The sequence below is a fragment of the Rhinopithecus bieti genome, unplaced genomic scaffold (assembly GCF_001698545.2).
Source record: "Rhinopithecus bieti isolate Rb0 unplaced genomic scaffold, ASM169854v2 scaffold_27295, whole genome shotgun sequence".
Lineage (NCBI taxonomy): Eukaryota > Metazoa > Chordata > Mammalia > Primates > Cercopithecidae > Rhinopithecus > Rhinopithecus bieti.
Window position 1 is genome coordinate 209,917 of NW_016812277.1, and position 10,486 is coordinate 220,402.

The window sequence follows — 10,486 nt, forward strand, 5'->3', positions numbered from 1 at the left end:
GGAGAGACACCCACGCACCCATGCAACTCTTAGACGACATCAGGTTCCTGGTTCTGGCTTGTGAGATTCCCCACCTCTGTGACTTCATGTGGCCCATTCTCTATGCCTAAGTTGCCCTGTCCCCAGGCCCAGTTCCAAGGCCTCACCTTTGGGATGCCCCCGCAGTTCCTGCATGTTGACTGAATTCCAGGTTCCTGTAGGACACACCCAACAGGTCATCTGAAGCTCCATCCGATGCTCCCCCAGGTCTGCTTGGGGTGGAGTTAGTTCTGCACTACAGCCCTCAATTCTAGTCCTAGCTCTGCCCCTGACTTTCTGTGTGACTTGGAGTTAGTGTCTTTTCCTTTCTGGGCTTCACTTTTTCATCTGTAACATGAGAATTTTGACCCAAATGGTCTTTAAGGTTTCTCCCAGATGGGTAAATTCTAGTATTACTGGCTACTGTCATCCCAGGGCTAAGCTAGTCCAGTGCCTGATGTTAAACGTTTGATGGGGATTCAGGCTGAACTAAAGTGGACTGATTATAGAACCACAGACAAATGCCTCCACCCATTCCCTCCCATACCTCCTGTATGTCCTGTCACCCAGGCTTTAGCCATCCTTGGCTGCCCATCTCCCCAACCTCTGCAACTCAGGGCTTGAGGACAGAGCCTAGCTGCTGCCTGAAGGCTGGGCTCCTGGGGCCCCAGCAGGAATGTTCCTGGGCTTATTTTGGTCTCTTAAATTAGAAGGCTGGAGGTTCTAATTTACCACTCCCTGCCCGGAGCGGGAGCCTGGGCTGGGGTGGCATCCCTCAGCTGCCAAGCATGAACCCCACTCTCGACCACAACCCAACCTCAGAGCTGTCTGTGGCTGTCCCTGCATAGCAACACCACAGACAACAAAGGCCCCTTAACCCTCCTCTTCTAGCGGTGACTGTAGTAGTGGCTGCTGCTGCCTGGGACTCAGCAGGATGAGGCACAGAACGGGGAATGGGCTGGCTAAGTGAAAACACTAGGAAGGTACAGGCAGTTCCTGTGCCCACACTGGAGACTCATCCTTTGGGCGTCTTGGCAGGGCCACGAGGGCTTCCCCCACAGAGCTAGGCCACATGGAGAAATCTGGCCAATGGAAACTAAGGCCTGGGACCTAGAGGGCCACTGGGCTTTGAGGGAAGAGCCAGCTGTTTTCCATCTTCACTGAGGACTGAGGGAATAGAAACAGGCAGGAAAAACAGTGAGAAGAACTGCTGGTTTCAAAAGGCAAGCCTTCTATCCTAGGCATACTGTGGATAGATGACTGGACCTCCAGTCATCCCCCTTCAATCCACCCTCCAGGCTGCCATCAGAGGTACCTTGCCAGCAAATACTTGATCGGATTATTTCTTTAATTAAAACATTTCAATGGTTCCCTATCGCCTACAGGGGAAAATCCAGCCTTCCATTCAAGGAGCTAAGGCCCTTCACAATGTGGCCCCAGCCTACCTTTCTGCACCACTCCCAAGGCCTTTCCTACCCCACACACCCTACAATACAGCCACTCTGGTGGCTGGCTTTCCCCCAGACCTCCCATGCTCTTTCACGCCTCCATTTTATTCCTTCTGCCTGGGAAGTCCTTTCTCCCTTGGCTCCTTAGCAAACTCTCTTTTATGGTTGAAGCCTCAGCTCAAATATTCCCTATTCTTGTACAAAGGTAACAGTTTCCTCTCTTGTGCTTCCAGTGTTTCTGTCAGACTTTTATTCATTCAAGCAGCATGTACTGAATATCTACTATACAACAAGCATTGTTCTAGGAACCAGGGATACTGGCAAAAATGACAAGCCATAGACCCTGCCCTCATGAAACTTCATGTGGAGGAGACATACAGCAGATCAGTATGCTGACAAATACATAAGATGATTTCAAATAGTGTTGTGTACGGGGTGTACTGGAAAATGCTGAGTGATCTGCTTGGAGGAGGGCATCTGCAGTACCTGCTGACTTCTGTGGTGCCAACATTCCCATCACGGCTGATCTCAAGCTGGCAGTATGAAGTCATTGAATACTGAGTTGGGAAGAGCCAGTGAAACCCAGCTCCAGCACACTGGTACGTACTAAAAAGAAAAGAAAACCAGTTAATAGAATAGAGAGCAACTGAGGCACAGAGGTGGGGAGTGTTGCTAAATTCGATTAGGTGCAGGGGGGACCAGGGAAGGCCTCTTTGAAGAGGTGATATTTAGGGGATGGCCTGAATGACAAGAAGCCAGTTATGCAAAGATCTGGGGAAAGCTCTTGGCACTTTTGGTTTTTAAAAATACTTTTTCTATTGAGGCATAATTTTCATACATTAAAGTACACTAATCTTAAGCATACAGCTCCATGAATGCTTACATATGTATCAGCCTCTGTAACCACCACCTAGGTCGAGATACAGACCATTTTCAGCACTCCAGAAGGCTCTTGCGTGCCTCTTCCCAATCAGTAATCCCTGCCCCAAGGGAAACTACTATTTTGACTTCTCTCCCTATAGGTTGGTTCCACATGTTTTTGAAGTTCATATTCATGGAATATAAATATAGCATGCCATAGTATGTTCTTTCTTTCTGCTGTATTTCCCTCACTCAACATCACATCTGGGAGAGTCACCCATGTTGTTACACGTTACATGTGGCCATGTTCTTTTTCACTGCTGTATGGTATTCCATTATATGACTCTTTCCTGGTACCTTCCATGTTAGTGATGTTTCCCTGTCTGTCTCCTCCTGAGGGCTTTGTAACACAGCACGAGCAGCTATGAGCTCTGATGTGGGCCCGGCCACCGCTGAGCTCAGGGATGTGGAGTCCTCTTCTCTGAACAGGATGTTCCCTTCTGTCTTTGTATCTGTGAAACAGATAGTGGCAAGCCCTCCTACATATGTAGCAAAGAGTTAGCAAGACGATCCACAGCAGGCACTTAGTGGAGGCCCTGGTCTGGAGGGTCTGCTCATGGGCACCCCAGGTGCCTTCTCCACCCTTGGCCTGTGCATTTGGCGAGCAGCAGGTATAGTTCATGCATGCATGTGGGGGAAACACAGCACACGTTTGATTGTGTGTTGTGCTGTGAAATGACTGCCAAGATTGCTTTGGGGATGATTGGGGGGAGGGACAGTTTTGAGGGACCAGAGGCACTTCCATTGCTGAGAGGGCCTGGAATGTGAGCTGCCACAGAAAGGTCTTCAGTACCCTCCCCACCAGGCTGGACCAGGATGTATAGAGGGAAAGAAAGAGGCAAGGGACTCATGACCCCTGCCACAGTGCTCGCACAGGAAGGAGTGCAGAGCACTCCACTTGGGGAGGGAGGCAGGGCAGGGACCATTTTCTTCAATTTACAGTTGCATGAACCTAGGTTTGGAGAAGTAAGGTCAAGTTCACATAGCCTAGAAAGTGTTGGAGGAGAGATTCAAACCTAGGTGTGTTTAACTCAAAGTCAGTGGGTTGAGGGCATCTTGTGAGACCTTGAGGGTTCTGACCCAGCCTCAAGGAGACAGAGTAGCTGAGCGAGCAGGCTGGGCTCTGGCCTGGAGGAAGGCCTTGGACCTGGTGCTGCCAACTGCAGAATGGGCTATCTGGGGAGCCCCTACCAACACGTTCCACATAATGGGGCTCACCTAGGCATCACATCCTCTTTTTTCTCCCTTTACTCCTGAGAGGAGACAGTGAGCAGTGGAAGATGAGTGCCTAAAAAGAAACATGTCTCCTCAGCATTCCAACTACAGCTTCCTGCCTGCCCACTCCCCTGCGCCTCTCCCTCACTTCCCCACCAGCCCCTGCCCGTGAGCAGCCTTGTCCTTGGTGCTGCCACCTCTGGCTCTCCCCACACCTCCAATTTGTTTCCAGTGGCCTTGAAGGCCAATCTTTCTTCATGACAGAGCCTCGTCCTTCATTCACTCATTATCTCTGTCTTTCCCTGACTCCTGGGAGCCCCAGGCCAGGAACGGAGAGTGATGGGGTGGGGACATAAGAATATGTGGCTCCCAGTCCTGACTCTACCACAGATTCCCTGCATGCCATTGGGTCAGTCCCTTCTCTTTTCTGGCCTCTTTCCCTATCTGTGCAATGGACCAATCTCCAAGGGCCTTGTCAGCCTTGGGTTTCTCACCAGGCAGCAGAGACTCATTGCCCTAATGGAGAGAAGCAGAATGAACTCCAGCTCGAGGTCAAGAGCAGACCTGGAGGCAGAGAGGAGGCCAACTGGACTGTGTTCAAAATGGAGGGCTGATTCAGGCATAAGGGCATAAAGAGGCTGGTATCTGCTCATCCTGGGCCCCTTTTCCTGTGACTACTCCCTCAACATGCATCCAACAAGTCACTATGGAGCAGCAGCTCTGGACCACGCAATGAGTTAGGTGCCTAGGGTATAGCAGTGAGCAAAGTGGACATAGTGCAACTGCTAAAAATTGCAACAAACCCTTGGTTCCTTACTTTGGCCTTACAATTCCAGCCACAGCTTCTACTTCTTTTCCCTACAGACTAGGAGAAATTTGGGGCCTGATCATTCAAGGCCACACAAAGAATTAAAACTGAAAACTGGGCTCAAATTCTCATCTCCTAACCACCACCACCTCCCCATACCTTGTCAACATTTTTCTCCCTAGAATCCTAGACTCACTGTCTGATCCAGAAGGCACTTTAATCATGCCTAAGAGCCTGGAGATTTATAAAGGAAGCTGTAACTGGGAACAATCCAGCCTGCTGGGAAGCTGCTTCTACCAGGTACCCGTGAGCAAGACACGTGGCTTCACTCCTCCGCGCCCCCACAGTATTTTGTTTCCCCATGTAGGCACAGCAGTGGTGCAGGTTACCCCCTTTCATCATTTACTCGCATGCTTGTCTCTGGCACTGAGCAGAGCCTGTGTCTCCTCCATCTCCGTATCTCCCAGGCCTGGGCCAGGCAGACATGGGGAAGCAATTCAGTGGGTGCTTGTGGCATGGAATTGACCATGTTGCTCCTGGAACGCAGTTTCTTTTCCTTCTTTCCTCCCTTCCTTCCTTCTTTTCTTTTCTCTCTTTCTCTTTCTTTTTTTGTCTTTCCCTCTCTTTCTCTCCTTCCTTCCTTCCTTCCTTCCTTCCTTCCTTCCTTCCTTCCTTCCTTCCTTTTTTGAGACAGGGTCTTGCTCTATTACCTGGAGTGGAGTGTAATGGTGCTATCTTGGCTCACTGCATCCTTGACCTCCCTAGCTCAAGTGATCCTCCCACCTCAGCCTCCCAATTATTGGGACAACAGGCACACACCACCACAGCCAGGTAACTTTTTGTATTTTTAGTAGATGGGGTTTTACCATGTTGCCCAGGCTGGTCTTGAACTCCTGGCCTCAAGTGATCTACCTGCCTCAGCCTCCCAAAGTGCTGGGATTACAGGCATGAGCCACTGCACCCAGCCCCTGAAATGTAGTTTCTTCTGTGCCTGCCCTCAGTGAGTGAGCTCTGGAGGAAGGTGCCCTGGATTTGTGCTGTGGTTCTGTCACTAATCCCAACTTTGACAGTAACTTAACCTTTCTGTGCTGTGCCTTGCTTTCCTACTGGTAAAATAACAGCAATTACAGTACTGATTCATGGGGTTACTGTGATGCACCCCAAATAGTGTCTGGTACATAGTAAATGTTCAGTATTTATTACCACTATTACTACTGCTCCCAACCCTACTACTGCACTCACTACTACTACCATTTTAACTTAAGGATGTATGAAGCTATTTCCTGGATAGGCTTCCAGAAGTGGATATTCCTCATATATGATTGCCAGCCTAAAGGCTGTGAACTAGCCTCCTCTTCTCCAATTTTCTCATGCCTAGGACTCACCTGGGGATCTCATTAAAATGCAGTTTCTGATTCAGCAGATCTAGGGTGGGGCTAGAGACCCTGCACTTCTAACAAGCTCCCAGGTAGTGCTGACACTGCTGGTCCAGGGACCACACTTTCTATAGTAGCCCTTGCCAATATTAACTACAAAAGAGAACTACTGTCTATTGAAAACCCAGTAAGTGATAGACCCTATGGAAGTGCTCCGTATACATTATCTCCTTGAATCCTTGCATCAGCCCTGAAGAGTATGTATTTTCATCCCTATTTTACAGATGAGAAAACTGAGGCTCAGATAAATCAAGTGACTTTCCCAAAGTTACACAGCTTGAAAGTGGCAGAAACAGGGTTTGAACGCAGACCAGGCTGACTCCCAACTCCTATTTTTTTCCATTCTTGCAAAGAGCCTCCCTGTAGCGTGGCATGCCCCACAGGATGTCTGTCCCCCCACAGAGAGAGAACTGCAACACAGCACCTGAAGTGATAGCAAAAATCACTTTCTGGGCACAGCTCTTTAACATATCCAAAGTGCTTGCCTGCCCACCACAGGCCGGTAAACAGGCAGGGCAAGGACCTGGATCCCTGTTGAAGCTGGTGAGGACTGAGAGCTGTTGGGGTGGGTGTGAGAGCAGGCAGAGGGTAGAGGCAGACCCTGGCCTGGATTCACCAAGGGATGGCCCATGACCCAGGAGCTATTCTTCATCTCTGTGTGCTCAGGAATCCTCCAAGGTTGCAGACTCAGGGCCACTGAATGTCACTGGCCCAAAGCCCAAGATGCTGAGGTCTCAACCAAAGGACCCATTTTATGCATTGGGGGCAGGACAGCAAGCCAGCAAGAAGCCCCTGTATTCTCACTGGCTTCTTACCATGAGGTAAGCCCACAGCCTCAGCAGAGAGAGCCTGTTGCTTCTGGCAGCTCCGTGGTTCAGGGCTGCTGTGTCCCAGCCAAGCCTAGAGACATCCTCACACCTCTGACTCCATGATTATGTCCATTCCTATTCCTGACTAGGCCCATAACAACCTGTTTTCACACAGTGCATAAGACAATAAACATGTGCTACTCTCTTGGGTCTTTCTGGGTCTCCTAACGGGACCATGGATCTGTTGGGTATCTGAGAGACAGGTTTCTGGGGTCTGAGATTCCCCTAGAATTGTAGGCAAAACCGTAGGGGGATGTGACATTTTCTGAAGTGGCTATTCGTAGCTTTTACCATTCATCTACTGATTTAGCAAATACTGATTGAATGCTTACTCTGTGTAGGGCACTGAGTTGGGCACTAGGAGTGCAGTGATGAGCGAAACAGAGATCCATGCCTCCAAGAAGCTGCCAGTCCAGGGGGCAGTCAGTGAACAAGTAAACAAACCAATAATATCTACACATAAGGACAGATAGTGATGCTGGGTTCTGTCCAGTCCAGTGTCATTCGCTACATGAACAGGCACTGTTACCATTTTTGAAGTGATGCCTGAGTGAGGGCCAGAGTGAGGGAGGGGCAGGGCCTGCCAAAGGTCATACCCCCAAAACAGACCTCAGGCTTCTGGGCATGCATGTGGACCATCACATGCATGAAGCGTTTAAGTGGGCATGGAGCTAATCAACAGAGCTGCAGAAGAGAATGACCACCTTGGGCCTGGCATGTTTTTCGGTAACCAAAAAAGCCACCCCCACCTCCATTCCTATACTGAGCTTCTCCGTTTCCAACACAGATTGCTTATGGGGAACCTCACCCCCTACCCCTCTTACCCCAAAGGCAGCTGTTCTCCCTCTAGCCTGCTGGGTGGGCTCTGCACCTTCCTTGGGCCTCACTCCTGAGAAAGTCCAGCTGGTGGGCCCAGCTGGGGATTTCAAGGACGATGGAGCCCATCTGGAGGGAGCTTGGAGTGAGTCAGAGGGGCCAGTAGAGAGGAAAAGCCCCTTGGGAACAGAAGCATGGGCTGGGGGAACTCTCTCAGAATGATGCAAAGAAGAAAAGGAAAGGACAGAAACCTGGATTGGCATTCATGAGAGCATTCTGAGGCCTGAAAGAACTCTAAGAGGTCACCTTCACTCACCCCACCTTCATCTAGGACGCACTTCCACTATATCTGAATCTGTGTCAACGTGCAGTTTCTAAAGACTCCTGGCTGGCGAGTGAGCCCTCTCCCCGCCCACTGTGCCTTAGCACTCTTCTCTTTCTTCTCTTCTAGCTCCTGTGGCCCAGACACCGGGCAATGTGTGGGGAAAGGTAAAGAGTGGATCCACAGCTGAAGAAGTCCTCTCTCTGTTCTAGAGGACTTCAGTCTCATGCAGGAGACAAAGCCTAAAGAATTTGCTTGGATACAATGTGGTCAGTGCTTTGGGTCTTCTGAGGAGGGAAAATTATGTCTGTGGAGGGTGGGGTGAGGGGACCAGCAGGGAGAGTAAGGAAAGGCCTCCCAGATGAGGCATCAAGAAGTGAGAGGCTCTATGGACAGAAGGCCATCCCAAGCTTCCAGAGAGCTGCCTGCTCTGATCAAATCCTCATTCAGATGTTCAAGTCCCGTCTACCATGTTTCAGCCAAATGCTTGCCCAGCCTCTCCTTTCCTACTTCCCGAAGCAGGGAGCTTATTCCCTCTCAGGACAGAGATCATTTCAGGACAGGCCTAACTCCTAAGAAATTGCTTCCTTTTTTTTTTTTTTTTTTTTTTTTTGTCTTTTCTTTCTTTTTGAGACGGAGTCTTGCTACTGTGCCGCAGGCTGGAGTCAGTGGCACAATCTCGGCTCCACTTGCAACCTCCACCTCCTGGTTCCAATGCAATTCCCTGTCTCAGCCTCCTGAGTAGCGGGACTGACAGACGCCCCGCCACCACGCCCAGGCTAATTTTTGTAATTTTTAGTACAGACGGGGTTTCACCATGTGTAGGCTGGTCTCAAAACTCCTGACCTCAGGTGATCCACCTGCCTCGGCCTCTCAAAGTGCTGGGATTACAGGCATAAGCCACAATGCCCGGCCCAAAAGTTGCTTTATTCAACTTAGCTGAACTCTGTCTCTTTGTGGTTTCCATGCATTGGTCACAGTGCTGCCTCTGGGGGCCACCTAAGCTCTGCCTTCTCCCTCTGCCCTCCAGCAGCCTCTTAGAGGTCTGAAGCATAACCATAGCCATAACCCCTGAGTCTTCTCCAAGCAAAACAACTCCACTTCCTTCAACTGTTCCTCCTGAGACCAGGGCCCTCGCTTTCTCCACGGCATGCTTTTGCCTCCCTGGTCATGCTCCAGTGTGACTCTGGTACCCTTAATACGTGGCACACAGAGCTGACACCATATTCCAGGGCAGTCTGTCACCTCCTTGTTCTTGAAACTTCACTTCTATACTGCCTACAGATGCAGCTGAAGGTTCCATGGATGTATTTGGTCAGACCATGCATATGACAGTCACCTCCTCAGCTCTGCTCCTTGCCCTCTCACCTGGTTCCCCCTTGCCAGCCTACATTTGAGGACTGGATTCAAGAGCAAGACCTAACATTTCTCCCTGTCATATTTCCTTTGTAAGCTTCAGCCCCTCCTTCTAGTCTGTCAGGAATGGGAATGCTTTTGAAAACAGACTCTGAAAGCCAATGAGATGTGCTCCTCCTGCCCACAGTTGGACCCAGGCTCCAAATTTGATCAGTGAATAGCCATGTCCGCACATGTGCCATGAGGCACTTGTCTGCAAATTCATCCGGAGACCTTGACAGATGCCTGGAGGCCAGAAATCAGCCTCCTCTATGCTGCCATGTGGCCCCAGGAGCCTGAAGAAAACACCAAGTACATCTAGAAGTTGATGGTTGACCAATGGGAGAAGGGGCAAGATGCCAATCACTCAGTCAGCCAACCTTTCCTGAAGATTGTTGGAGGCTCCAAGTGACATAGGGGATCATGCGAAGAACATTCAGAGACATCATCTACTGTCTCTGCCTTCTGGAAGTTTCTAGTCTCACAAAAAGGAAGACCAGGGAGACCCTTAAGACAATGTAGTAGGCTGAATAATATCCCCCAAAGATATCAGGTCCTAATCCCTGGAACCTGTAAAAGTTACCTGATTAGGAAAAATGATCTTGGCAGATATGATCAAGTTAAGGGTTTCTAAATGCAATCACATAAGAGGGAGGCAGAGGAGACTTGACATAGACAGAAAAAGAAAAGACCACGTGACCATAAAGGCAGAGATTGGAGTGAAGTGGCTACAAGTCAAGGAATGCCGGCAGCCACAGAAGCTGGAAAAGACAAGGACCAGGTTCTCCCCTACAGCCTCTGGAAGGAGCATGGCCCCATCAACACCTTGATTTTGGCCCAGTGATACTGGCTTTAGACATCTAGCCTCCAGATCTGTGAGATAATACATTTTTGTTGTCTTCAGCCACTAAGTTTGTGGTCATTGTTACAGAAGCCACAGGAAACTGAGATAGGTAATGAGGGAGCTCCACAGGCAGGTGAGGGGCCTAGACCACAACCAAGGTGGGCCAGGCAACTGATGGCCATAAATCTCAGGCAAGGCTTCCTGGAAGAGGCAGGCCTGGAGCTGGGACCTCAAGAGTGGTGGAGGAGGGGGCTTGGCAGAGGGAAGAGACAGGGCTCCCTGGGTTGTGACAATTGAGCAGATCAGGCCTGGTATGGCCAGAGATCACTGAGACTGCAGAAGTGAAGGGGGGTGGTGTGTATGTGAAAAGGCCGCATCCTGCCAAGTTGCCACT

General features: G+C 50.0%; 1 long non-coding RNA gene across 1 annotated transcript in view; it reads left to right on the plus strand.

The window, feature by feature from the left end:
* LOC108544631 (uncharacterized) overlaps positions 1–10,154 on the plus strand; it is a 30,006-nt gene extending 19,852 nt beyond the window's left edge. Inside the window, exons 2-5 of the long non-coding RNA XR_001889903.1 lie at positions 1,700–1,853; positions 4,593–4,710; positions 5,105–5,241; positions 8,487–10,154. This is a non-coding gene — a long non-coding RNA (uncharacterized LOC108544631). The remainder of the gene's footprint in view (positions 1–1,699; positions 1,854–4,592; positions 4,711–5,104; positions 5,242–8,486) is intronic.
* The last annotated feature ends 332 nt before the right edge of the window (positions 10,155–10,486 follow it).